This window comes from Lissotriton vulgaris, chromosome 1_1 (assembly GCF_964263255.1).
Source record: "Lissotriton vulgaris chromosome 1_1, aLisVul1.2, whole genome shotgun sequence".
Lineage (NCBI taxonomy): Eukaryota > Metazoa > Chordata > Amphibia > Caudata > Salamandridae > Lissotriton > Lissotriton vulgaris.
The window spans coordinates 230,299,691-230,326,918 of record NC_141685.1 but is presented as its reverse complement, the minus strand read 5'-3'; the positions used below and the strand labels follow the sequence as shown (position 1 = coordinate 230,326,918).

The following is a 27,228-nucleotide window of genomic DNA, read 5'->3' as shown; positions in this document are numbered from 1 at the left end:
TCTTTTTTCCTAAATTATTACAATACAGAAATTCCTAGCCAAAAACAATCAGTTTTATGAAGAAATTATATTCATTGAAATAAATATCTATCGATCTTTCTATCTAGCTATCTTTCTATTCATCAATATATATATTTATATATATATATATATATATAATCAGCTCACTTTACCATTTGCAGCTTATAACTATTAGCCACCAGGGGTCACTACTAACCAAAAGCAGTCATTCTACTTGTAAATCGTGCCAATCGAGTGGAACAGCAGCCTAGGATTCACCACTGCTTCATCTCATTTTCCAACAGATTGTAGACGTAAATTGGTTTTGATGGTACGCCTGTGCATGCTGAAATATTCAGAGCATATTCTGAATTTCAGTTAACACATCAGTAAGCATTTTGGCCATCAGTGAATTCAACCTTTTTTCTAAATCGGAATAGGCAAGGATAATGACAGATATATTTTACAATGTTAGAAAGTACATCATTTTATTTAATTGTGTGAATAAAAGGAATCGCCTCCCCGTCGGGGAATTGAACCCCGGTCTCTGGCATGACAGGCGGGGATACTGACCACTATACTAACGAGGACTTATTGGCTTCAGTTAAACAGTGCTCACCTCCCTGGGGTTAAGGCATGCTCTCGATCAATTCTCAGTATTGTAATAGGCAGAATTGCTGCTTTTGGTTAGGACAAGTAATCTTTTTTCCTAAATTATTACAATACAGAAATTCCTAGCCAAAAACAATCAGTTTTATGAAGAAATTATATTCATTGAAATAAATATCTATCGATCTTTCTATCTAGCTATCTTTCTATTCATCAATATATATATATTTATATATATATATATATATATATAATCAGCTCACTTTACCATTTACAGCTTAAAACTATTAGCCACCACGGGTCACTACTAACCAAAAGCAGTCATTCTCCTTGTAAATCGTGCCAATCGAGTGGAACAGCAGCCTAGGATTCACCACTGCTTCATCTCATTTTCCAACAGATTGTAGACGTAAATTGGTTTTGATGGTACGCCTGTGCATGCTGAAATATTCAGAGCATATTCTGAATTTCAGTTAACACATCAGTAAGCATTTTGGCCATCAGTGAATTCAACCTTTTTTCTCAATCGGAATAGGCAAGGATAATGACAGATATATTTTACAATGTTAGAAAGTACATCATTTTATTTAATTGTGTGAATAAAAGGAATCGCCTCCCCGTCGGGGAATTGAACCCCGGTCTCCCGCGTGACAGGCGGGGATACTGAGCACTATACTAACGAGGACTTATTGGCTTCAGTTAAACAGTGCTCATCTCCCTGGGGTTAAGGCATGCCCTCGATCAATTCTCAGTATTGTAATAGGCAGAATTGCTGCTTTTGGTTAGGACAAGTAATCTTTTTTCCTAAATTATTACAATACAGAAATTCCTAGCCAAAAACAATTAGTTTTATGAAGAAATTATTTCATTGAAATAAATATCTATCGATCTGTCTATCTAGCTATCTTTCTATTCATCAATATATATATTTATATACATATATATATATAATCAGCTCACTTTACCATTTGCAGCTTATAACTATTAGCCACCAGGGATCACTACTAACCAAAAGCAGTCATTCTACTTGTAAATCGTGCCAATCGAGTGGAACAGCGGCCTAGGATTCACCACTGCTTCATCTCATTTTCCAACAGATTGTAGACGTAAATTGGTTTTGATGGTACGCCTGTGCATGCTGAAATATTCAGAGCATATTCTGAATTTCAGTTAACACATCAGTAAGCATTTTGGCCATCAGTGAATTCAACCTTTTTTCTCAATCGGAATAGGCAAGGATAATGACAGATATATTTTACAATGTTAGAAAGTACATCATTTTATTTAATTGTGTGAATAAAAGGAATCGCCTCCCCGTCGGGGAATTGAACCCCGGTCTCTGGCGTGACAGGCGGGGATACTGACCACTATACTAACGAGGACTTATTGGCTTCAGTTAAACAGTGCTCACCTCCCTGGGGTTAAGGCATGCCCTCGATCAATTCTCAGTATTGTAATAGGCAGAATTGCTGCTTTTGGTTAGGACAAGTAATCTTTTTTCCTAAATTATTACAATACAGAAATTCCTAGCCAAAAACAATCAGTTTTATGAAGAAATTATATTCATTGAAATAAATATCTATCGATCTTTCTATCTAGCTATCTTTCTATTCATCAATATATATATTTATATATATATATATATATATAATCAGCTCACTTTACCATTTGCAGCTTATAACTATTAGCCACCAGGGGTCACTACTAACCAAAAGCAGTCATTCTACTTGTAAATCGTGCCAATCGAGTGGAACAGCAGCCTAGGATTCACCACTGCTTCATCTCATTTTCCAACAGATTGTAGACGTAAATTGGTTTTGATGGTACGCCTGTGCATGCTGAAATATTCAGAGCATATTCTGAATTTCAGTTAACACATCAGTAAGCATTTTGGCCATCAGTGAATTCAACCTTTTTTCTCAATCGGAATAGGCAAGGATAATGACAGATATATTTTACAATGTTAGAAAGTACATCATTTTATTTAATTGTGTGAATAAAAGGAATCGCCTCCCCGTCGGGGAATTGAACCCCGGTCTCCCGCGTGACAGGCGGGGATACTGACCACTATACTAACGAGGACTTATTGGCTTCAGTTAAACAGTGCTCACCTCCCTGGGGTTAAGGCATGCCCTCGATCAATTCTCAGTATTGTACTAGGCAGAATTGCTGCTTTTGGTTAGGACAAGTAATCTTTTTTCCTAAATTATTACAATACAGAAATTCCTAGCCAAAAACAATCAGTTTTATGAAGAAATTATATTCATTGAAATAAATATCTATCGATCTTTCAATCTAGCTATCTTTCTATTCATCAATATATATATTTATATATATATATATATATAATCAGCTCACTTTACCATTTGCAGCTTATAACTATTAGCCACCAGGGGTCACTACTAACCAAAAGCAGTCATTCTACTTGTAAATCGTGCCAATCGAGTGGAACAGCAGCCTAGGATTCACCACTGCTTCATCTCATTTTCCAACAGATTGTAGACGTAAATTGGTTGTGATGGTACGCCTGTGCATGCTGAAATATTCAGAGCATATTCTGAATTTCAGTTAACACATCAGTTAGCATTTTGGCCATCAGTGAATTCAACCTTTTTTCTCAATCGGAATAGGCAAGGATAATGACAGATATATTTTACAATGTTAGAAAGTACATCATTTTATTTAATTGTGTGAATAAAACGAATCGCCTCCCCGTCGGGGAATTGAACCCCGGTCTCTGGCGTGACAGGCGGGGATACTGACCACTATACTAACGAGGACTTATTGGCTTCAGTTAAACAGTGCTCACCTCCCTGGGGTTAAGGCATGCCCTCGATCAATTCTCAGTATTGTAATAGGCAGAATTGCTGCTTTTGGTTAGGACAAGTAATCTTTTTTCCTAAATTATTACAATACAGAAATTCCTAGCCAAAAACAATCAGTTTTATGAAGAAATTATATACATTGAAATAAATATCTATCGATCTTTCAATCTAGCTATCTTTCTATTCATCAATATATATATTTATATATATATATATATATATATATATATATATATATATATAATCAGCTCACTTTACCATTTGCAGCTTATAACTATTAGCCACCAGGGGTCACTACTAACCAAAAGCAGTCATTCTACTTGTAAATCGTGCCAATCGAGTGGAACAGCAGCCTAGGATTCACGACTGCTTCATCTCATTTTCCAACAGATTGTAGACGTAAATTGGTTTTGATGGTACGCCTGTGCATGCTGAAATATTCAGATCATATTCTGAATTTCAGTTAACACATCAGTAAGCATTTTGGCCATCAGTGAATTCAACCTTTTTTCTCAATCGGAATAGGCAAGGATAATGACAGATATATTTTACAATGTTAGAAAGTACATCATTTTATTTAATTGTGTGAATAAAAGGAATCGCCTCCCCGTCGGGGAATTGAACCCCGGTCTCTGGCGTGACAGGCGGGGATACTGACCACTATACTAACGAGGACTTATTGGCTTCAGTTAAACAGTGCTCACCTCCCTGGGGTTAAGGCATGCCCTCGATCAATTCTCAGTATTGTAATAGGCAGAATTGCTGCTTTTGGTTAGGACAAGTAATCTTTTTTCCTAAATTATTACAATACAGAAATTCCTAGCCAAAAACAATCAGTTTTATGAAGAAATTATATTCATTGAAATAAATATCTATCGATCTTTCTATCTAGCTATCTTTCTATTCATCAATATATATATTTATATATATATATATATATATATATATATATATATATATATATATATATGTAATCAGCTCACTTTACCATTTACATCTTAAAACTATTAGCCACCACGGGTCACTACTAACCAAAAGCAGTCATTCTCCTTGTAAATCGTGCCAATCGAGTGGAACAGCAGCCTAGGATTCACGACTGCTTCATCTCATTTTCCAACAGATTGTAGACGTAAATTGGTTTTGATGGTACGCCTGTGCATGCTGAAATATTCAGATCATATTCTGAATTTCAGTTAACACATCAGTAAGCATTTTGGCCATCAGTGAATTCAACCTTTTTTCTCAATCGGAATAGGCAAGGATAATGACAGATATATTTTACAATGTTAGAAAGTACATCATTTTATTTAATTGTGTGAATAAAAGGAATCGCCTCCCCGTCGGGGAATTGAACCCCGGTCTCTGGCGTGACAGGCGGGGATACCGACCACTATACTAACGAGGACTTATTGGCTTCAGTTAAACAGTGCTCACCTCCCTGGGGTTAAGGCATGCCCTCGATCAATTCTCAGTATTGTAATAGGCAGAATTGCTGCTTTTGGTTAGGACAAGTAATCTTTTTTCCTAAATTATTACAATACAGAAATTCCTAGCCAAAAACAATCAGTTTTATGAAGAAATTATATTCATTGAAATAAATATCTATCGATCTTTCTATCTAGCTATCTTCCTATTCATCAATATATATATTTATATATATATATATATATATATAATCAGCTCACTTTACCATTTGCAGCTTATAACTATTAGCCACCAGGGGTCACTACTAACCAAAAGCAGTCATTCTACTTGTAAATCGTGCCAATCGAGTGGAACAGCAGCCTAGGATTCACCACTGCTTCATCTCATTTTCCAACAGATTGTAGACGTAAATTGGTTTTGATGGTACGCCTGTGCATGCTGAAATATTCAGAGCATATTCTGAATTTCAGTTAACACATCAGTAAGCATTTTGGCCATCAGTGAATTCAACCTTTTTTCTCAATCGGAATAGGCAAGGATAATGACAGATATATTTTACAATGTTAGAAAGTACATCATTTTATTTAATTGTGTGAATAAAAGGAATCGCCTCCCCGTCGGGGAATTGAACCCCGGTCTCCCGCGTGACAGGCGGGGATACTGACCACTATACTAACGAGGACTTATTGGCTTCAGTTAAACAGTGCTCACCTCCCTGGGGTTAAGGCATGCTCTCGATCAATTCTCAGTATTGTAATAGGCAGAATTGCTGCTTTTGGTTAGGACAAGTAATCTTTTTTCCTAAATTATTACAATACAGAAATTCCTAGCCAAAAACAATCAGTTTTATGAAGAAATTATATTCATTGAAATAAATATCTATCGATCTTTCTATCTAGCTATCTTTCTATTCATCAATATATATATATATATATATATATATATATATATGTAATCAGCTCACTTTACCATTTACATCTTAAAACTATTAGCCACCACGGGTCACTACTAACCAAAAGCAGTCATTCTCCTTGTAAATCGTGCCAATCGAGTGGAACAGCAGCCTAGGATTCACGACTGCTTCATCTCATTTTCCAACAGATTGTAGACGTAAATTGGTTGTGATGGTACGCCTGTGCATGCTGAAATATTCAGAGCATATTCTGAATTTCAGTTAACACATCAGTTAGCATTTTGGCCATCAGTGAATTCAACCTTTTTTCTCAATCGGAATAGGCAAGGATAATGACAGATATATTTTACAATGTTAGAAAGTACATCATTTTATTTAATTGTGTGAATAAAATGAATCGCCTCCCCGTCGGGGAATTGAACCCCGGTCTCTGGCGTGACAGGCGGGGATACTGACCACTATACTAACGAGGACTTATTGGCTTCAGTTAAACAGTGCTCACCTCCCTGGGGTTAAGGCATGCCCTCGATCAATTCTCAGTATTGTAATAGGCAGAATTGCTGCTTTTGGTTAGGACAAGTAATCTTTTTTCCTAAATTATTACAATACAGAAATTCCTAGCCAAAAACAATCAGTTTTATGAAGAAATTATATTCATTGAAATAAATATCTATCGATCTTTCAATCTAGCTATCTTTCTATTCATCAATATATATATTTATATATATATATATATATATATATATATATATATATATATATAATCAGCTCACTTTACCATTTGCAGCTTATAACTATTAGCCACCAGGGGTCACTACTAACCAAAAGCAGTCATTCTACTTGTAAATCGTGCCAATCGAGTGGAACAGCAGCCTAGGATTCACGACTGCTTCATCTCATTTTCCAACAGATTGTAGACGTAAATTGGTTTTGATGGTACGCCTGTGCATGCTGAAATATTCAGATCATATTCTGAATTTCAGTTAACACATCAGTAAGCATTTTGGCCATCAGTGAATTCAACCTTTTTTCTCAATCGGAATAGGCAAGGATAATGACAGATATATTTTACAATGTTAGAAAGTACATCATTTTATTTAATTGTGTGAATAAAAGGAATCGCCTCCCCGTCGGGGAATTGAACCCCGGTCTCTGGCGTGACAGGCGGGGATACTGACCACTATACTAACGAGGACTTATTGGCTTCAGTTAAACAGTGCTCACCTCCCTGGGGTTAAGGCATGCCCTCGATCAATTCTCAGTATTGTAATAGGCAGAATTGCTGCTTTTGGTTAGGACAAGTAATCTTTTTTCCTAAATTATTACAATACAGAAATTCCTAGCCAAAAACAATCAGTTTTATGAAGAAATTATATTCATTGAAATAAATATCTATCGATCTTTCTATCTAGCTATCTTTCTATTCATCAATATATATATTTATATATATATATATATATATATATATATATATATATATATATGTAATCAGCTCACTTTACCATTTACATCTTAAAACTATTAGCCACCACGGGTCACTACTAACCAAAAGCAGTCATTCTCCTTGTAAATCGTGCCAATCGAGTGGAACAGCAGCCTAGGATTCACGACTGCTTCATCTCATTTTCCAACAGATTGTAGACGTAAATTGGTTTTGATGGTACGCCTGTGCATGCTGAAATATTCAGATCATATTCTGAATTTCAGTTAACACATCAGTAAGCATTTTGGCCATCAGTGAATTCAACCTTTTTTCTCAATCGGAATAGGCAAGGATAATGACAGATATATTTTACAATGTTAGAAAGTACATCATTTTATTTAATTGTGTGAATAAAAGGAATCGCCTCCCCGTCGGGGAATTGAACCCCGGTCTCTGGCGTGACAGGCGGGGATACTGACCACTATACTAACGAGGACTTATTGGCTTCAGTTAAACAGTGCTCACCTCCCTGGGGTTAAGGCATGCCCTCGATCAATTCTCAGTATTGTAATAGGCAGAATTGCTGCTTTTGGTTAGGACAAGTAATCTTTTTTCCTAAATTATTACAATACAGAAATTCCTAGCCAAAAACAATCAGTTTTATGAAGAAATTATATTCATTGAAATAAATATCTATCGATCTTTCTATCTAGCTATCTTCCTATTCATCAATATATATATTTATATATATATATATATATATATAATCAGCTCACTTTACCATTTGCAGCTTATAACTATTAGCCACCAGGGGTCACTACTAACCAAAAGCAGTCATTCTACTTGTAAATCGTGCCAATCGAGTGGAACAGCAGCCTAGGATTCACCACTGCTTCATCTCATTTTCCAACAGATTGTAGACGTAAATTGGTTTTGATGGTACGCCTGTGCATGCTGAAATATTCAGAGCATATTCTGAATTTCAGTTAACACATCAGTAAGCATTTTGGCCATCAGTGAATTCAACCTTTTTTCTCAATCGGAATAGGCAAGGATAATGACAGATATATTTTACAATGTTAGAAAGTACATCATTTTATTTAATTGTGTGAATAAAAGGAATCGCCTCCCCGTCGGGGAATTGAACCCCGGTCTCCCGCGTGACAGGCGGGGATACTGACCACTATACTAACGAGGACTTATTGGCTTCAGTTAAACAGTGCTCACCTCCCTGGGGTTAAGGCATGCTCTCGATCAATTCTCAGTATTGTAATAGGCAGAATTGCTGCTTTTGGTTAGGACAAGTAATCTTTTTTCCTAAATTATTACAATACAGAAATTCCTAGCCAAAAACAATCAGTTTTATGAAGAAATTATATTCATTGAAATAAATATCTATCGATCTTTCTATCTAGCTATCTTTCTATTCATCAATATATATATATTTATATATATATATATATATATATAATCAGCTCACTTTACCATTTACAGCTTAAAACTATTAGCCACCACGGGTCACTACTAACCAAAAGCAGTCATTCTCCTTGTAAATCGTGCCAATCGAGTGGAACAGCAGCCTAGGATTCACCACTGCTTCATCTCATTTTCCAACAGATTGTAGACGTAAATTGGTTTTGATGGTACGCCTGTGCATGCTGAAATATTCAGAGCATATTCTGAATTTCAGTTAACACATCAGTAAGCATTTTGGCCATCAGTGAATTCAACCTTTTTTCTCAATCGGAATAGGCAAGGATAATGACAGATATATTTTACAATGTTAGAAAGTACATCATTTTATTTAATTGTGTGAATAAAAGGAATCGCCTCCCCGTCGGGGAATTGAACCCCGGTCTCCCGCGTGACAGGCGGGGATACTGAGCACTATACTAACGAGGACTTATTGGCTTCAGTTAAACAGTGCTCATCTCCCTGGGGTTAAGGCATGCCCTCGATCAATTCTCAGTATTGTAATAGGCAGAATTGCTGCTTTTGGTTAGGACAAGTAATCTTTTTTCCTAAATTATTACAATACAGAAATTCCTAGCCAAAAACAATTAGTTTTATGAAGAAATTATTTCATTGAAATAAATATCTATCGATCTGTCTATCTAGCTATCTTTCTATTCATCAATATATATATTTATATACATATATATATATAATCAGCTCACTTTACCATTTGCAGCTTATAACTATTAGCCACCAGGGATCACTACTAACCAAAAGCAGTCATTCTACTTGTAAATCGTGCCAATCGAGTGGAACAGCGGCCTAGGATTCACCACTGCTTCATCTCATTTTCCAACAGATTGTAGACGTAAATTGGTTTTGATGGTACGCCTGTGCATGCTGAAATATTCAGAGCATATTCTGAATTTCAGTTAACACATCAGTAAGCATTTTGGCCATCAGTGAATTCAACCTTTTTTCTCAATCGGAATAGGCAAGGATAATGACAGATATATTTTACAATGTTAGAAAGTACATCATTTTATTTAATTGTGTGAATAAAAGGAATCGCCTCCCCGTCGGGGAATTGAACCCCGGTCTCTGGCGTGACAGGCGGGGATACTGACCACTATACTAACGAGGACTTATTGGCTTCAGTTAAACAGTGCTCACCTCCCTGGGGTTAAGGCATGCCCTCGATCAATTCTCAGTATTGTAATAGGCAGAATTGCTGCTTTTGGTTAGGACAAGTAATCTTTTTTCCTAAATTATTACAATACAGAAATTCCTAGCCAAAAACAATCAGTTTTATGAAGAAATTATATTCATTGAAATAAATATCTATCGATCTTTCTATCTAGCTATCTTTCTATTCATCAATATATATATTTATATATATATATATATATATAATCAGCTCACTTTACCATTTGCAGCTTATAACTATTAGCCACCAGGGGTCACTACTAACCAAAAGCAGTCATTCTACTTGTAAATCGTGCCAATCGAGTGGAACAGCAGCCTAGGATTCACCACTGCTTCATCTCATTTTCCAACAGATTGTAGACGTAAATTGGTTTTGATGGTACGCCTGTGCATGCTGAAATATTCAGAGCATATTCTGAATTTCAGTTAACACATCAGTAAGCATTTTGGCCATCAGTGAATTCAACCTTTTTTCTCAATCGGAATAGGCAAGGATAATGACAGATATATTTTACAATGTTAGAAAGTACATCATTTTATTTAATTGTGTGAATAAAAGGAATCGCCTCCCCGTCGGGGAATTGAACCCCGGTCTCCCGCGTGACAGGCGGGGATACTGACCACTATACTAACGAGGACTTATTGGCTTCAGTTAAACAGTGCTCACCTCCCTGGGGTTAAGGCATGCCCTCGATCAATTCTCAGTATTGTACTAGGCAGAATTGCTGCTTTTGGTTAGGACAAGTAATCTTTTTTCCTAAATTATTACAATACAGAAATTCCTAGCCAAAAACAATCAGTTTTATGAAGAAATTATATTCATTGAAATAAATATCTATCGATCTTTCAATCTAGCTATCTTTCTATTCATCAATATATATATTTATATATATATATATATATAATCAGCTCACTTTACCATTTGCAGCTTATAACTATTAGCCACCAGGGGTCACTACTAACCAAAAGCAGTCATTCTACTTGTAAATCGTGCCAATCGAGTGGAACAGCAGCCTAGGATTCACCACTGCTTCATCTCATTTTCCAACAGATTGTAGACGTAAATTGGTTGTGATGGTACGCCTGTGCATGCTGAAATATTCAGAGCATATTCTGAATTTCAGTTAACACATCAGTTAGCATTTTGGCCATCAGTGAATTCAACCTTTTTTCTCAATCGGAATAGGCAAGGATAATGACAGATATATTTTACAATGTTAGAAAGTACATCATTTTATTTAATTGTGTGAATAAAAGGAATCGCCTCCCCGTCGGGGAATTGAACCCCGGTCTCTGGCGTGACAGGCGGGGATACTGACCACTATACTAACGAGGACTTATTGGCTTCAGTTAAACAGTGCTCACCTCCCTGGGGTTAAGGCATGCCCTCGATCAATTCTCAGTATTGTAATAGGCAGAATTGCTGCTTTTGGTTAGGACAAGTAATCTTTTTTCCTAAATTATTACAATACAGAAATTCCTAGCCAAAAACAATCAGTTTTATGAAGAAATTATATTCATTGAAATAAATATCTATCGATCTTTCTATCTAGCTATCTTTCTATTCATCAATATATATATTATATATATATATATATATATATATATATATATATATATATATATGTAATCAGCTCACTTTACCATTTACATCTTAAAACTATTAGCCACCACGGGTCACTACTAACCAAAAGCAGTCATTCTCCTTGTAAATCGTGCCAATCGAGTGGAACAGCAGCCTAGGATTCACGACTGCTTCATCTCATTTTCCAACAGATTGTAGACGTAAATTGGTTTTGATGGTACGCCTGTGCATGCTGAAATATTCAGATCATATTCTGAATTTCAGTTAACACATCAGTAAGCATTTTGGCCATCAGTGAATTCAACCTTTTTTCTCAATCGGAATAGGCAAGGATAATGACAGATATATTTTACAATGTTAGAAAGTACATCATTTTATTTAATTGTGTGAATAAAAGGAATCGCCTCCCCGTCGGGGAATTGAACCCCGGTCTCTGGCGTGACAGGCGGGGATACTGACCACTATACTAACGAGGACTTATTGGCTTCAGTTAAACAGTGCTCACCTCCCTGGGGTTAAGGCATGCCCTCGATCAATTCTCAGTATTGTAATAGGCAGAATTGCTGCTTTTGGTTAGGACAAGTAATCTTTTTTCCTAAATTATTACAATACAGAAATTCCTAGCCAAAAACAATCAGTTTTATGAAGAAATTATATTCATTGAAATAAATATCTATCGATCTTTCTATCTAGCTATCTTCCTATTCATCAATATATATATTTATATATATATATATATATATAATCAGCTCACTTTACCATTTGCAGCTTATAACTATTAGCCACCAGGGGTCACTACTAACCAAAAGCAGTCATTCTACTTGTAAATCGTGCCAATCGAGTGGAACAGCAGCCTAGGATTCACCACTGCTTCATCTCATTTTCCAACAGATTGTAGACGTAAATTGGTTTTGATGGTACGCCTGTGCATGCTGAAATATTCAGAGCATATTCTGAATTTCAGTTAACACATCAGTAAGCATTTTGGCCATCAGTGAATTCAACCTTTTTTCTCAATCGGAATAGGCAAGGATAATGACAGATATATTTTACAATGTTAGAAAGTACATCATTTTATTTAATTGTGTGAATAAAAGGAATCGCCTCCCCGTCGGGGAATTGAACCCCGGTCTCCCGCGTGACAGGCGGGGATACTGACCACTATACTAACGAGGACTTATTGGCTTCAGTTAAACAGTGCTCACCTCCCTGGGGTTAAGGCATGCCCTCGATCAATTCTCAGTATTGTAATAGGCAGAATTGCTGCTTTTGGTTAGGACAAGTAATCTTTTTTCCTAAATTATTACAATACAGAAATTCCTAGCCAAAAACAATCAGTTTTATGAAGAAATTATATTCATTGAAATAAATATCTATCGATCTTTCTATCTAGCTATCTTTCTATTCATCAATATATATATTTATATATATATATATATATATATATATAATCAGCTCACTTTACCATTTGCAGCTTATAACTATTAGCCACCAGGGGTCACTACTAACCAAAAGCAGTCATTCTACTTGTAAATCGTGCCAATCGAGTGGAACAGCAGCCTAGGATTCACCACTGCTTCATCTCATTTTCCAACAGATTGTAGACGTAAATTGGTTTTGATGGTACGCCTGTGCATGCTGAAATATTCAGAGCATATTCTGAATTTCAGTTAACACATCAGTAAGCATTTTGGCCATCAGTGAATTCAACCTTTTTTCTCAATCGGAATAGGCAAGGATAATGACAGATATATTTTACAATGTTAGAAAGTACATCATTTTATTTAATTGTGTGAATAAAAGGAATCGCCTCCCCGTCGGGGAATTGAACCCCGGTCTCCCGCGTGACAGGCGGGGATACTGACCACTATACTAACGAGGACTTATTGGCTTCAGTTAAACAGTGCTCACCTCCCTGGGGTTAAGGCAAACCCTCGATCAATTCTCAGTATTGTAATAGGCAGAATTGCTGCTTTTGGTTAGGACAAGTAATCTTTTTTCCTAAATTATTACAATACAGAAATTCCTAGCCAAAAACAATCAGTTTTATGAAGAAATTATTTCATTGAAATAAATATCTATCGATCTGTCTATCTAGCTATCTTTCTATTCATCAATATATATATATATATATATATATATATAATCAGCTCACTTTACCATTTGCAGCTTATAACTATTAGCCACCACGGGTCACTACTAACCAAAAGCACTCATTCTCCTTGTAAATCGTGCCAATCAAGTGGAACAGCAGCCTAGGATTCACGACTGCTTCATCTCATTTTCCAACAGATTGTAGACGTAAATTGGTTTTGATGGTACGCCTGTGCATGCTGAAATATTCAGATCATATTCTGAATTTCAGTTAACACATCAGTAAGCATTTTGGCCATCAGTGAATTCAACCTTTTTTCTCAATCGGAATAGGCAAGGATAATGACAGATATATTTTACAATGTTAGAAAGTACATCATTTTATTTAATTGTGTGAATAAAAGGAATCGCCTCCCCATCCGGGAATTGAACCCCGGTCTCTGGCGTGACAGGCGGGGATACTGACCACTATACTAACGAGGACTTATTGGCTTCAGTTAAACAGTGCTCACCTCCCTGGGGTTAAGGCATGCCCTCGATCAATTCTCAGTATTGTAATAGGCAGAATTGCTGCTTTTGGTTAGGACAAGTAATCTTTTTTCCTAAATTATTACAATACAGAAATTCCTAGCCAAAAACAATCAGTTTTATGAAGAAATTATTTCATTGAAATAAATATCTATCGATCTGTCTATCTAGCTATCTTTCTATTCATCAATATATATATATATATATATAATCAGCTCACTTTACCATTTGCAGCTTATAACTATTAGCCACCACGGGTCACTACTAACCAAAAGCACTCATTCTCCTTGTAAATCGTGCCAATCGAGTGGAACAGCAGCCTAGGATTCACCACTGCTTCATCTCATTTTCCAACAGATTGTAGACGTAAATTGGTTTTGATGGTACGCCTGTGCATGCTGAAATATTCAGATCATATTCTGAATTTCAGTTAACACATCAGTAAGCATTTTGGCCATCAGTGAATTCAACCTTTTTTCTCAATCGGAATAGGCAAGGATAATGACAGATATATTTTACAATGTTAGAAAGTACATCATTTTATTTAATTGTGTGAATAAAAGGAATCGCCTCCCCGTCGGGGAATTGAACCCCGGTCTCTGGCGTGACAGGCGGGGATACTGACCACTATACTAACGAGGACTTATTGGCTTCAGTTAAACAGTGCTCACCTCCCTGGGGTTAAGGCATGCCCTCGATCAATTCTCAGTATTGTAATAGGCAGAATTGCTGCTTTTGGTTAGGACAAGTAATCTTTTTTCCTAAATTATTACAATACAGAAATTCCTAGCCAAAATCAATTAGTTTTATGAAGAAATTATTTCATTGAAATAAATATCTATCGATCTGTCTATCTAGCTATCTTTCTATTCATCAATATATATATTTATATATATATATATATATATAATATATATATATATATAATCAGCTCACTTTACCATTTGCAGCTTATAACTATTAGCCACCACGGGTCACTACTAACCAAAAGCACTCATTCTCCTTGTAAATCGTGCCAATCGAGTGGAACAGCAGCCTAGGATTCACGACTGCTTCATCTCATTTTCCAACAGATTGTAGACGTAAATTGGTTTTGATGGTACGCCTGTGCATGCTGAAATATTCAGATCATATTCTGAATTTCAGTTAACACATCAGTAAGCATTTTGGCCATCAGTGAATTCAACCTTTTTTCTCAATCGGAATAGGCAAGGATAATGACAGATATATTTTACAATGTTAGAAAGTACATCATTTTATTTAATTGTGTGAATAAAAGGAATCGCCTCCCCATCGGGGAATTGAACCCCGGTCTCCCGCGTGACAGGCGGGGATACTGACCACTATACTAACGAGGACTTATTGGCTTCAGTTAAACAGTGCTCACCTCCCTGGGGTTAAGGCATGCCCTCGATCAATTCTCAGTATTGTAATAGGCAGAATTGCTGCTTTTGGTTAGGACAAGTAATCTTTTTTCCTAAATTATTACAATACAGAAATTCCTAGCCAAAAACAATTAGTTTTATGAAGAAATTATTTCATTGAAATAAATATCTATCGATCTGTCTATCTAGCTATCTTTCTATTCATCAATATATATATTTATATATATATATATATATATATAATCAGCTCACTTTACCATTTGCAGCTTATAACTATTAGCCACCAGGGGTCACTACTAACCAAAAGCAGTCATTCTACTTGTAAATCGTGCCAATCGAGTGGAACAGCAGCCTAGGATTCACCACTGCTTCATCTCATTTTCCAACAGATTGTAGACGTAAATTGGTTTTGATGGTACGCCTGTGCATGCTGAAATATTCAGATCATATTCTGAATTTCAGTTAACACATCAGTAAGCATTTTGGCCATCAGTGAATTCAACCTTTTTTCTCAATCGGAATAGGCAAGGATAATGACAGATATATTTTACAATGTTAGAAAGTACATCATTTTATTTAATTGTGTGTGAGAAGTTGGCCTGGTATATAATGCTCACTAATTCTAGTGATCACTTTGTACCATGCCAAGCAACCCTTATGATGATGGTTGTAATTCAACCTTGTAGACCAGTTATCCTAGTGGTAACGTGGACAAAGCAGTCTTAGGCTAAACTCTGAAAGGCATGTGAAGCCAGCTGTTATACCATACACAACCCCCTTGAATACCAAATGAAAGGGACACCACACAGATATATATTGAAAATATATATTGATTTATTAACTATAAAATCCCCTGGACTCTTTATGAGCACAGAAGCACAAGCGTTAAATCACAAGACAGTTTAAAATATACAAAAGTTGCACAATATGGATGAGCCCTAGGGGCCACCTAAACCATATACTAAATAAGTGGTATAAGGGATACCAGGAGGAAAGTGAAGAGGCCTAGGGCCTTGGGAATCGCTGGAGCTATTCGAGACTGGAGTTAACTAAGTCGGGAAAGGCCCACGTGACTCGGGTGCAGTGTTCAAAGTGCACGCACTTCTCAATACAAAGTCTATGGTGCGTAAAAAGCACAAAGTTAGAAAGTTAGGAACCTTCCGAGTGACCTACGGAGCTGAAACTTAAAACACAGGCCCTTGGGATGTGTACCAGTGCAGGAGCACCGGCGGAGCTGAGTTACCTCACCCACAGGAAGCGGGTGCACAGGGTCGAAGATGTGTCGGGTTTCGTCACGCTGGTCGATGGTGCTTGGAGCTGAAGATGCTGCAGGCGGCTCGATGAGAAGAGTTCCGGTGGATCCAAGGGTGGATCTGAAGATGTGAAGACCTGAAAGCAGAGGGGACAGTGTTCAAAGTCACTAGCCAGTGACTGCCGTGGAACCAGAGTGGAACCAGGTGATGTCGGGTGCAAACAGGCGTTGTCGGGTAGCTTCTTTCTGCAGCCACGTGGATACCCGGGGTCGAGGACGTCCAGGAGTCGGTCACGAGCTGTCCCACGTAGGCCTCTCGCTGTTGGCGGTGTCGGCGACCTGATCGGAGCAAACAGGCCTTGGCAAATGCAAGCCACGCAGGAGTTGAAAGATGCTGTTCACTCGGACCAGCAAGGTCAGAGCGGGTGCTCCTTTTCACAGGAGCTTGGGTAGGTCTGGAGCAACCAGACCTGCTGTTTAAATCTTCGGGTTCGTCGCCAAGATGGCCGCTGGCCGCGTGGCTAGTGGCCGGGATGGCGCGTCGAGTGGCACAGTGCAAAAGGGCCCCACGCAGATCGTGGAGATGCTGGGGGGCTGATCTTCGGTGCAAGGGCTGCTCGGTGGTGGGGGTTCTCAATCCCCAAAGCACAACGTCGAGGATGCCTCAGAAGCTGCGCAGTCAGCTTTTCGGGTGTCTTTCAAGAGGTCCGGTCCCACGTCACTCGGTGCCTCCACGGGTCCCTTCTTTGCAGGGACTGTGGATCGGGCTCTGAGAGGTCTGGGAATCTGGTTCTTGTCGGGCTCTGGGCTCGGGCTCCGGCGGGAGGCGGCGGCAAAGCAGACGTCGAGTTGCTGGTTGGTACCTGTGTTCACAGGGTGGTCACTCCTTGGCCACAAGGGAGATTCTTCTTCAGTCTTCTGTGCAGCAGAATGTCGAAGTCCAGTCTTCTTCTTAGTTTAAGTCGATTTCGGGATGATCTGCTGTGCAATGGCACTGCTCCCCCTCTTATTCCAATCTAGGGGGTGGATCACCTACTAGGTCCCTCCTCTGGGAGGAACCAGGAAGGGGGGCGGTTACACCCCCTTTCCTTTGTCCAGCTCCGCGCCAGGACTGGGGCTGGAAGGCCCCAGAACCGGTTTGGGCTGGCCTATGCACGGGGACACCTTGTGTGCCCCGGGCATGTCTGATTCTTTTCAGCCCTGTCCTACCTAATACACAAAATCCTGTCTGGGGTGGTGCTCGCACCTCCCAAGGCAGGAAACCCTTTGTCCAGGCCACCATCTGCCGAGTTTCGGTCAGCAGCAGGAGGCCAGACTTGTGTCTGTGGTGGCAGCGTCCATTTTGTGGAGCTGAGGCTCTGTTTAACTTTAACCGGGGTTAAGGCTACACACATGTCGTGTCCCTCTAGAAGGGTGGAATGCTATCCCCGTCGCCAGAACTGGCGAGGGGATAGTATTCCAATTCGTATGACACCTTACTCGACATGTTTTGATAAAGCCAAACCAAAGATAGCATTTAACCGCGAGGATTATAATGCACTTAAGAGTATATGGTATGGCAATATCCCGGAACAGCTTAGGGAGTGGTTCCCGACAGCTGCAGACAGGCTCAGCTCATGCTAGAGCACCATCTCACATATTTCCAAGCACTCTGCCTCCAGGATTGATGAGGCCTTCCATAGGAGTGGCTGATAGGAACATATGTGTCCAGTTTAGGGTTAGGCACAGGCATACTGTACCTAAGTAAGAGGTGATTACACCAACTTACCCCAGCTGAGTGATCAGCCAGTTGTGTCAAATATGGAGGCCAGGCCAGGGGTGGCACAATACACGCTGCAGCCCCTGGTAGGCCTTGGCTACACCTATGCCCTGGGTACCTATGGTACACTGTTACAGGGGCCTATAAGGTGAACCAATTCCAATTGTGTTATGCACCTAAGGTACATGGAGTCCATTTTAAGGAGAGAGCAATCAGCCTGGGGCCCTGAATAGCAGGATCCCAGGCCAACTAAGTCAAAAACCAGCTAAACACCAGGCAAAAAGTTTGGGGGTAACCATAGTCAGATATCCACCTTCCTACATAACCCCCCCCCAAACGAAAGGAGATAAGGCTATCCTTGACCAGGTAAGCCTATATTGCCTAAGTGGCCATATAAGGAAGTACCAACTCTGGCTTGGTAACCCCCTGTCTCATGGTCCACTAAGCAATCCCTCACCCTAAGGGTATCTGAGGGTCTCCACCATAGTGAATCTCTACCTGTGGTGTGTCTTTGCAAAGTCAAAGGCTGGTGTTGAGATGGAGTACTGAAGTGAGTTTCCTCTGTAGGGCTCAGCTTCCTCCAATCACTCTCCACCATGTGTGCCTTTCTTTCTCTGACTGAGTTGCACTGTGCTCTCAGGGTCAACCTCTGGCTACCTAAAGCTGGAGGCTGAGTCCCTCTGTTTGGCTTACTGGAGGGACAGTTCAGGTTTGGGCCCTTAGGGTCCCAGGTTTGGCTGTGCCCAACAATATCCATCTGGGGGAGGTCCCTAACTACTTTTAAGGGGGATCCCTCAGGAGTTTTTAAAGTTTTCACCTCACTAGGGCTACTAGTTTCGGTGCCCCTAATCTGTTGATGGGGGTGCTTTATTTGACAGGGGGCCCTTTGGGTCTCACTGTCCTTCTTGTCCTCTGCAGCCCTGGGCTGAGTAAGGCAAGGTAGAGAGGGGCAGGTTACCTGCTCCAGACTGGGTCCCTCCTGAGAAGGGTCCACTGCCATCAGAGGCTCTGTCAGGCCAGGCCTAACAACCTCTGGGTCAGTTCCTTCATCAGGGGTAAGATCAGTTCCCTGAGGAGGCTGATCCTTTCCTAAAGTCTGGTGGGAGGGAGATTTCTCTTCCTCCTCAATGCTCTCTGTTTGGGTGGAGTGATCCATCATTTCAGGCTTCACTACCCAGGTATCAGTTTGAGTTTGGGCTGTGGCCATCACAGCCCCACCAACCTTTTCAGGAGGAGACTCAGTTTGGGTATGGGCTGTTACTAGTACAGCCCTGCTACTCTTTTCAGGAGGGAAGTTATCTAAAGATGGGGCTGAGGTTTGCTCAGCCCTCCCAACCTTTTCAGGAAGGACATCTTGAATTGGGGCTGTAGCCATTACAGCCCCACTAACCTTTCCATGGAGATTTACCATTCTAGAATGGGTTTGCTGTTCAACCTCAGCCCAGGCTGAGATTTCCAAATCATTACCCAGTAGGCAATCTACAGGCAAGTTTGCTGACACTGCCACTCTCTTTGGGCCAGTGACACCTCCCCAGCTAAGATTGACTACTGCCATGGGATGATTGGATTCTATACCATCAATGTTTGTCACCTGATATTTGGCATCAGGTAAAAGTTGCCTTGAGGGGACTAGACATTCAGCCACCATGGTGACGCTAGCCCCTGTGTCTCTGAAGGCCTCAACTTTCAAGCCATTGATGAGGGGCTCCTGTCTATACTTGCTCAAAGTGTTTGGGCAAGCAGTGAAATTGGCAAACCCCATGCCAGTCTCATAGACAAGAGTATCTGAGTTAGGGGACCTGGATAGGCCAGAGTCCACCTGTCCTCCAAAAGTAAACCCACCCAAATTCTTGGGGGTGCTCCCACCACCTGGGGGACCACTGCTAACAGTGACAGGAGGTGTTGGAGCCTTACCTGGAGGTATATTCTCCTTATTGCCATTCTTGGGACAACAGCTATCTGTTTTGTAATGCCCCACCTGTTTACAGGTATGACAATAAGGCTTTTTCTGGGATGTAGAAGTGTCTTGGGACCCACCCCCATTCTTGGAGTTTTGGGGCCCTGGGGAAGTCTTTTCCTTACTTTTATCCCCACCCTTCTCTTGAGGCTTGGTAGTCTCTTTCTTTTGGTCACCACCCTGGTTCTTAGGCCTGATCCTGGTTCTGACCCATTTGTCTGCCCTCCTACCCAATTCTTGTGGGGAGGTCAGATCAGAGTCAACCAGGTGCTGATGTAGAAGCTGATTTTGACAATTACTTAAGATTTGCTCTCTCATAATTAAATTATACAATCCTGTATAGTCAGTAACCTTACTTCCCAGCAACCAGCCCTCCAGAGCCTTAGTGGCACACTCAACAAATTCAGACCAGTCCTGAGTCTGTGTCTTCTGGGTATCTCTGAACATTAACCTGTACTGTTCAGTGGTTAAGCCTAACCCATCAATCAGAGCACTCTTCAGGACCATGTAGTTTCTAGAATCCTCATCACTAACTGTGAGGAGTCTGTCTCTGCCTCTACCTTCAAAGGAGAGCCACAAGATTGCTGCCCACTGCTCCTGAGGGATCTGCTGTACTCTGCAGGCTCTCTCCATTGCAGTGATCCATTTATGGATATCATCCCCAGCTTTGTAGGGGGGCACAATCTTACTCAGGTTTCTTGTATCAAAGGACCTGTCTTTATCCTTGTGGATATTGCTGCCACCAGTGGGTTCTATTACCCCACTCTCTCTAGGCTGTCTTGCTCTAGCAAGTTTCTCCTTAGCCAGGGCAACCTCTAACTCTTGCCTCTGGATCCTAAGCTCAGCCTCTCTCATCTTGGCCTCATGTTCCCTTCTCTGAGGGCTAGTCATCTCCTTTCTGGAGTGACCATGAGAGCCTCTAGAGACATGGGAGGTGTTGGATTCACCTGAGTGATGCCTTCTCCTCCTATGGCCCTGGTTAAGTCCACCTGGGGGTCTGAATGGGTTGTTACCTGATTCATTCCCAAGTTGACTTAAGTTAGCCTGGTTCAGTCTACTGACCAGCACCTGACTATCTCTGTCATCATCTGACTCACTGCTTTCCACCTCCTCCCCCTCTTCTTCTTCCTCTTCATCTACCTGAGGAGCTCCAGTGGTGGAGGCATCCTCATCTACTAGGATGATAGGGGCAGGGGTGTCTACAGTATCATCCTCTGAAGGATGGCCTCCTTCAGCATCCCCTGTGGGGTTTGCTTTAGAGGTCTTTAGAGCCTCAGACTGATCCAAGAGCTCTCTTAGGTGGTCTGTAGTAGGGGAAGGCCCTGTCTTCAGACCCCTTAAGACACAAAGCTGTCTTAATTCCTTAAAGGGAAAAATAGCAAATTTGGATGGTGCCCTTGGAGGGTCACTCTCAACAGGAGTAAGTCCACTGGACCCCTCTGCTCCAGACATTGCTCTAGTGTGGGTGGATGTGTTGCAATCTACCTACACTGGTGTTTACCTACTAAACCTATCTAGTAGTTGTAGCTAGGGTGTGCTACTCCCTTTGCTCTACAACAACTAAGTTCAGTAGAACTTAAGTATACTAGTCTTGTTTTATATGTACCTAGCAGGTACCTGTATGATCTTTCAAATGATAATCTCAAAGATTGTAATGGTAAAACAACAGCAAGCTCAGATCCCAATCCGCTGCTCACCAATGTGAGAAGTTGGCCTGGTATATAATGCTCACTAATTCTAGTGATCACTTTGTACCATGCCAAGCAACCCTTATGATGATGGTTGTAATTCAACCTTGTAGACCAGTTATCCTAGTGGTAACGTGGACAAAGCAGTCTTAGGCTAAACTCTGAAAGGCATGTGAAGCCAGCTGTTATACCATACACAACCCCCTTGAATACCAAATGAAAGGGACACCACACAGATATATATTGAAAATATATATTGATTTATTAACTATAAAATCCCCTGGACTCTTTATGAGCACAGAAGCACAAGCGTTAAATCACAAGACAGTTTAAAATATACAAAAGTTGCACAATATGGATGAGCCCTAGGGGCCACCTAAACCATATACTAAATAAGTGGTATAAGGGATACCAGGAGGAAAGTGAAGAGGCCTAGGGCCTTGGGAATCGCTGGAGCTATTCGAGACTGGAGTTAACTAAGTCGGGAAAGGCCCACGGGACTCGGGTGCAGTGTTCAAAGTGCACGCACTTCTCAATACAAAGTCTATGGTGCGTAAAAAGCACAAAGTTAGAAAGTTAGGAACCTTCCGAGTGACCTACGGAGCTGAAACTTAAAACACAGGCCCTTGGGATGTGTACCAGTGCAGGAGCACCGGCGGAGCTGAGTTACCTCACCCACAGGAAGCGGGTGCACAGGGTCGAAGATGTGTCGGGTTTCGTCACGCTGGTCGATGGTGCTTGGAGCTGAAGATGCTGCAGGCGGCTCGATGAGAAGAGTTCCGGTGGATCCAAGGGTGGATCTGAAGATGTGAAGACCTGAAAGCAGAGGGGACAGTGTTCAAAGTCACTAGCCAGTGACTGCCGTGGAACCAGAGTGGAACCAGGTGATGTCGGGTGCAAACAGGCGTTGTCGGGTAGCTTCTTTCTGCAGCCACGTGGATACCCGGGGTCGAGGACGTCCAGGAGTCGGTCACGAGCTGTCCCACGTAGGCCTCTCGCTGTTGGCGGTGTCGGCGACCTGATCGGAGCAAACAGGCCTTGGCAAATGCAAGCCACGCAGGAGTTGAAAGATGCTGTTCACTCGGACCAGCAAGGTCAGAGCGGGTGCTCCTTTTCACAGGAGCTTGGGTAGGTCTGGAGCAACCAGACCTGCTGTTTAAATCTTCGGGTTCGTCGCCAAGATGGCCGCTGGCCGCGTGGCTAGTGGCCGGGATGGCGCGTCGAGTGGCACAGTGCAAAAGGGCCCCACGCAGATCGTGGAGATGCTGGGGGGCTGATCTTCGGTGCAAGGGCTGCTCGGTGGTGGGGGTTCTCAATCCCCAAAGCACAACGTCGAGGATGCCTCAGAAGCTGCGCAGTCAGCTTTTCGGGTGTCTTTCAAGAGGTCCGGTCCCACGTCACTCGGTGCCTCCACGGGTCCCTTCTTTGCAGGGACTGTGGATCGGGCTCTGAGAGGTCTGGGAATCTGGTTCTTGTCGGGCTCTGGGCTCGGGCTCCGGCGGGAGGCGGCGGCAAAGCAGACGTCGAGTTGCTGGTTGGTACCTGTGTTCACAGGGTGGTCACTCCTTGGCCACAAGGGAGATTCTTCTTCAGTCTTCTGTGCAGCAGAATGTCGAAGTCCAGTCTTCTTCTTAGTTTAAGTCGATTTCGGGATGATCTGCTGTGCAATGGCACTGCTCCCCCTCTTATTCCAATCTAGGGGGTGGATCACCTACTAGGTCCCTCCTCTGGGAGGAACCAGGAAGGGGGGCGGTTACACCCCCTTTCCTTTGTCCAGCTCCGCGCCAGGACTGGGGCTGGAAGGCCCCAGAACCGGTTTGGGCTGGCCTATGCACGGGGACACCTTGTGTGCCCCGGGCATGTCTGATTCTTTTCAGCCCTGTCCTACCTAATACACAAAATCCTGTCTGGGGTGGTGCTCGCACCTCCCAAGGCAGGAAACCCTTTGTCCAGGCCACCATCTGCCGAGTTTCGGTCAGCAGCAGGAGGCCAGACTTGTGTCTGTGGTGGCAGCGTCCATTTTGTGGAGCTGAGGCTCTGTTTAACTTTAACCGGGGTTAAGGCTACACACATGTCGTGTCCCTCTAGAAGGGTGGAATGCTATCCCCGTCGCCAGAACTGGCGAGGGGATAGTATTCCAATTCGTATGACACCTTACTCGACATGTTTTGATAAAGCCAAACCAAAGATAGCATTTAACCGCGAGGATTATAATGCACTTAAGAGTATATGGTATGGCAATATCCCGGAACAGCTTAGGGAGTGGTTCCCGACAGCTGCAGACAGGCTCAGCTCATGCTAGAGCACCATCTCACATATTTCCAAGCACTCTGCCTCCAGGATTGATGAGGCCTTCCATAGGAGTGGCTGATAGGAACATATGTGTCCAGTTTAGGGTTAGGCACAGGCATACTGTACCTAAGTAAGAGGTGATTACACCAACTTACCCCAGCTGAGTGATCAGCCAGTTGTGTCAAATATGGAGGCCAGGCCAGGGGTGGCACAATACACGCTGCAGCCCCTGGTAGGCCTTGGCTACACCTATGCCCTGGGTACCTATGGTACACTGTTACAGGGGCCTATAAGGTGAACCAATTCCAATTGTGTTATGCACCTAAGGTACATGGAGTCCATTTTAAGGAGAGAGCAATCAGCCTGGGGCCCTGAATAGCAGGATCCCAGGCCAACTAAGTCAAAAACCAGCTAAACACCAGGCAAAAAGTTTGGGGGTAACCATAGTCAGATATCCACCTTCCTACATTGTGTGAATAAAAGGAATCGCCTCCCCGTCGGGGAATTGAACCCCGGTCTCTGGCATGACAGGCGGGGATACTGACCACTATACTAACGAGGACTTATTGGCTTCAGTTAAACAGTGCTCACCTCCCTGGGGTTAAGGCATGCCCTCGATCAATTCTCAGTATTGTAATAGGCAGAATTGCTGCTTTTGGTTAGGACAAGTAATCTTTTTTCCTAAATTATTACAATACAGAAATTCCTAGCCAAAAACAATCAGTTTTATGAAGAAATTATTTCATTGAAATAAATATCTATCGATCTGTCTATCTAGCTATCTTTCTATTCATCAATATATATATATATATATATATATATAATCAGCTCACTTTACCATTTGCAGCTTATAACTATTAGCCACCACGGGTCACTACTAACCAAAAGCACTCATTCTCCTTGTAAATCGTGCCAATCGAGTGGAACAGCAGCCTAGGATTCACGACTGCTTCATCTCATTTTCCAACAGATTGTAGACGTAAATTGGTTTTGATGGTACGCCTGTGCATGCTGAAATATTCAGATCATATTCTGAATTTCAGTTAACATATCAGTAAGCATTTTGGCCATCAGTGAATTCAACCTTTTTTCTCAATCGGAATAGGCAAGGATAATGACAGATATATTTTACAATGTTAGAAAGTACATCATTTTATTTAATTGTGTGAATAAAAGGAATCGCCTCCCCGTCGGGGAATTGAACCCCGGTCTCTGGCGTGACAGGCGGGGATATTGACCACTATACTAACGAGGACTTATTGGCTTAAGTTAAACAGTGCTCACCTCCCTGGGGTTAAGGCATGCCCTCGATCAATTCTCAGTATTGTAATAGGCAGAATTGCTGCTTTTGGTTAGGACAAGTAATCTTTTTTCCTAAATTATTACAATACAGAAATTCCTAGCCAAAAACAATCAGTTTTAGGAAGAAATTATATTCATTGAAATAAATATCTATCGATCTTTCTATCTAGCTATCTTTCTATTCATCAATATATATATTTATATATATATATATATATATAATCAGCTCACTTTACCATTTGCAGCTTATAACTATTAGCCACCAGGGGTCACTACTAACCAAAAGCAGTCATTCTACTTGTAAATCGTGCCAATCGAGTGGAACAGCAGCCTAGGATTCACCACTGCTTCATCTCATTTTCCAACAGATTGTAGACGTAAATTGGTTGTGATGGTACGCCTGTGCATGCTGAAATATTCAGAGCATATTCTGAATTTCAGTTAACACATCAGTAAGCATTTTGGCCATCAGTGAATTCAACCTTTTTTCTCAATCGGAATAGGCAAGGATAATGACAGATATATTTTACAATGTTAGAAAGTACATCATTTTATTTAATTGTGTGAATAAAAGGAATCGCCTCCCCGTCGGGGAATTGAACCCCGGTCTCTGGCGTGACAGGCGGGGATACTGACCACTATACTAACGAGGACTTATTGGCTTCAGTTAAACAGTGCTCACCTCCCTGGGGTTAAGGCATGCCCTCGATCAATTCTCAGTATTGTAATAGGCAGAATTGCTGCTTTTGGTTAGGACAAGTAATCTTTTTTCCTAAATTATTACAATACAGAAATTCCTAGCCAAAAACAATCAGTTTTATGAAGAAATTATATTCATTGAAATAAATATCTATCGATCTTTCTATCTAGCTATCTTTCTATTCATCAATATATATATTTATATATATATATATATATATATATATATATATATATATATATATATATATATATATATATATATAATCAGCTCACTTTACCATTTACAGCTTAAAACTATTAGCCACCACGGGTCACTACTAACCAAAAGCAGTCATTCTCCTTGTAAATCGTGCCAATCGAGTGGAACAGCAGCCTAGGATTCACGACTGCTTCATCTCATTTTCCAACAGATTGTAGACGTAAATTGGTTTTGATGGTACGCCTGTGCATGCTGAAATATTCAGATCATATTCTGAATTTCAGTTAACACATCAGTAAGCATTTTGGCCATCAGTGAATTCAACCTTTTTTCTCAATCGGAATAGGCAAGGATAATGACAGATATATTTTACAATGTTAGAAAGTACATCATTTTATTTAATTGTGTGAATAAAAGGAATCGCCTCCCCATCGGGGAATTGAACCCCGGTCTCCCGCGTGACAGGCGGGGATACTGACCACTATACTAACGAGGACTTATTGGCTTCAGTTAAACAGTGCTCACCTCCCTGGGGTTAAGGCATGCCCTCGATCAATTCTCAGTATTGTAATAGGCAGAATTGCTGCTTTTGGTTAGGACAAGTAATCTTTTTTCCTAAATTATTACAA

The 27,228-nt window shown here is 41.0% G+C and overlaps 6 non-coding genes across 6 annotated transcripts; all 6 read right to left on the bottom strand.

Annotated features, from left to right (window-relative positions):
- Positions 1 to 2,619: 2,619 nt before the first annotated feature.
- Positions 2,620 to 2,691, bottom strand: TRNAD-GUC (transfer RNA aspartic acid (anticodon GUC)). The gene has a single exon. It is a non-coding gene; the product is annotated as a tRNA-Asp (tRNA).
- Positions 2,692 to 5,469: 2,778 nt separating this feature from the next.
- Positions 5,470 to 5,541, bottom strand: TRNAD-GUC (transfer RNA aspartic acid (anticodon GUC)). Its single transcript has one exon. It is a non-coding gene; the product is annotated as a tRNA-Asp (tRNA).
- Positions 5,542 to 8,321: 2,780 nt separating this feature from the next.
- On the bottom strand, positions 8,322 to 8,393 carry TRNAD-GUC (transfer RNA aspartic acid (anticodon GUC)). Its single transcript has one exon. It is a non-coding gene; the product is annotated as a tRNA-Asp (tRNA).
- A 2,029-nt stretch (positions 8,394 to 10,422) lies between these two features.
- Positions 10,423 to 10,494, bottom strand: TRNAD-GUC (transfer RNA aspartic acid (anticodon GUC)). The gene has a single exon. It is a non-coding gene; the product is annotated as a tRNA-Asp (tRNA).
- Positions 10,495 to 12,545: 2,051 nt separating this feature from the next.
- On the bottom strand, positions 12,546 to 12,617 carry TRNAD-GUC (transfer RNA aspartic acid (anticodon GUC)). Its single transcript has one exon. It is a non-coding gene; the product is annotated as a tRNA-Asp (tRNA).
- A 634-nt stretch (positions 12,618 to 13,251) lies between these two features.
- TRNAD-GUC (transfer RNA aspartic acid (anticodon GUC)) lies at positions 13,252 to 13,323 on the bottom strand. Its single transcript has one exon. It is a non-coding gene; the product is annotated as a tRNA-Asp (tRNA).
- Positions 13,324 to 27,228: the final 13,905 nt, after the last annotated feature.